Source organism: Echinops telfairi, unplaced genomic scaffold, assembly GCF_000313985.2.
Source record: "Echinops telfairi isolate 266 unplaced genomic scaffold, ASM31398v2 ScPeMD7_3533;HRSCAF=4204_0, whole genome shotgun sequence".
NCBI classification, from domain to species: Eukaryota; Metazoa; Chordata; class Mammalia; order Afrosoricida; family Tenrecidae; genus Echinops; species Echinops telfairi.
Window position 1 is genome coordinate 10,632,239 of NW_022107431.1, and position 2,169 is coordinate 10,634,407.

Genomic DNA, 2,169 nt, shown 5'->3' on the forward strand with positions numbered 1-2,169 from the left:
TAATCTTGATAAATTAGACCAGGAACTATCATTTCCGCTCGCCGAAACCCTTCCTGCTTGCTCTGGCCCGCACCTGGCCCGGCACCCACATCCATTTTTCTCTTTCCCATTAAGGCGTCCTTCCGGGATCGGCTTGTCTCAAAGTCAAATTAAGCAAGAAAATGAGTTTTCGGAGCAGTCTCTCCGTGTTTGCACCGAAGAGAGAAGCTGGCTGAGAACCTCCCCCAGGAACCCGTGGTCCTGGGGGGGCGGAGTCTTTCTACCACTGCCCCAGCCTAAAGGGGTGGGTGGGGGGGCCTCCTTGGCGGGAGGGCACAACCAGACTCTGGAAAGCTCTGTAGCCCAGAGGCAGGGCGAGCTTGGCCTGGGCCACCCCTGCAGGCTCTGGAGACCCATGATCAATGGACAGCATTTGGTGATTCCTCATTTGGGTGGGTCAAGGCTGTGGAGAGGGGTGCTGTGAGGCGGCCCCCTGGCACGGCACCCCCCACTCAGGGGGTGGATGGGGAGGTGGAGGGGCTGCACAGGTGATGAGAGGAAGATGTGGAGCAGGAGCGGGCCCTTGCCAACCTTTCCTGCCTCCTCCAGCAGTCTGCAGCCTGGGCCGGAGCGGAAGGTCAAGAGCTTACCCAGCCAACCAAAGCCAAGCGTGCTGCGCGAGTCGATGCTGACTCACAGCAACCCTGCCTACAGGGCAGGGTGGAAGAGCCCCTGCGCATTTCTGAGACGGTCACTCTTTAAGGAAGTAGAAGTAGACTCCCGTCTTCCTCCTGTGGAGCTGGGGGCTTGGACAGCACAGGAACCCTGGTGCTAGAGTTGGTTGGTGGGGTTTCAACACACACAAAATAGTGACAAGCTGCCCAGGACCTGGGACGTAGTCTCGTCACCGATCTTGGGCTGGGCTCATGTCAATCACGAGGAAAGCGATTTGCTGGTGACACGAGGGAAGCGGGGGTTCACTATTGGGTGTGGGGCACCCGGTGTAACTCAGGTCACCTCTGGGGTGCAGCCTTGCCTTCTGCCTGTCTCCCACCTTCTTAAGCTACTCTGGCCAAACCTGCATGAGGCCCTTGGCCCACGTCTGTCACGGGTCGGAAGAAAGATGACATCCATCGTAGGAAATGAAAACAGGAGCCCTGTTGGCAGCAAAAGGCTCCGTGCTCTCCGACTACCTGCGACAACGTTCCTGGAGACGTTGAACAGAAAGGCTGACAACCTGCTTAAAGTAACAAAATCACACTGCTGCCCCCCCGCCCCCAGGGATTTTCTGGTGAAGACACGGTACCCGTCTCTGGCTAGCTCGCCTGGTCCTGCCGGGTCACTCTCCGTCCGCGGGCTCTCCCCACGCATTCGGAGCTGCGAGAGGACATGGCTGCCAACACTCACGGCACTCCGGTGGCCTGGAATTTCCATGGGCGAGTCCCTCGGTCTCAGCTCGAGGACCCACGGCGGCTGTCATCGCCATCATGGTTGGCACTAAAGGTTTCTACTATTCATAACAGAATCGGCACCCATGTCTCACAGCAGCCGGGGCAGCGCTTGGCTGGGTACCTGCTTCTCTCTCTATGAACATACCTCATCTTCAGGACAGTCCTGCTGCGGGTTGCAGGGCTACTATCTCGACTTCCCAGATGCAGAATCTGCAAAACGGGGAGGCTGAGGGCCTGGCAGCGGGACCGGAGGGTGACGTGCCGCCAGTCTAACGGAAGGCAGATGAATTGATTCAGAAACGTTCTATTTTTCATGTTTCATGTCATTCTGCATGATGTAGCGCTGCCCCCCAGCAACGCCAGTGGTGGAGTGTCTCTGGGGCTGCGGGGTTCGGTAAGGTGGGAGCACACAGGTAGTTCCAACAGCACTGGGACACTCCAACTCTTCAACTGGGGAGAGGGCCCACGAGTTCTCACGTGACGGTCATGCTTCACAACGAACACGTCACCGCGCTCTGCATATATGCCACAGGTGCGCCCACCACCTGTCTAGGTGACATTCGTGATCGACGAGGGGTGACATGGAGAATGGGCTCAGAGAGAAGTGTTTCCTTCTGTTGTATGGAGGTCGCTACCCGCCGGAACAACTGGAGGGCACCTAACAACAGCAGCGCGGTCACACAGCTGCCAGGATTGAAAATGCATCAGCAGTTCAACAGCGCCCCTGCTGGTGAGAGGG

General features: G+C 58.0%; 1 protein-coding gene across 1 annotated transcript in view; it reads right to left on the minus strand.

Annotated features, from left to right (window-relative positions):
- ARID1B (AT-rich interaction domain 1B) overlaps window positions 1-2,169 on the minus strand; it is a 379,095-nt gene that overhangs the window by 130,721 nt on the left and 246,205 nt on the right. The gene's annotated exons all lie outside the window — the stretch shown is intronic.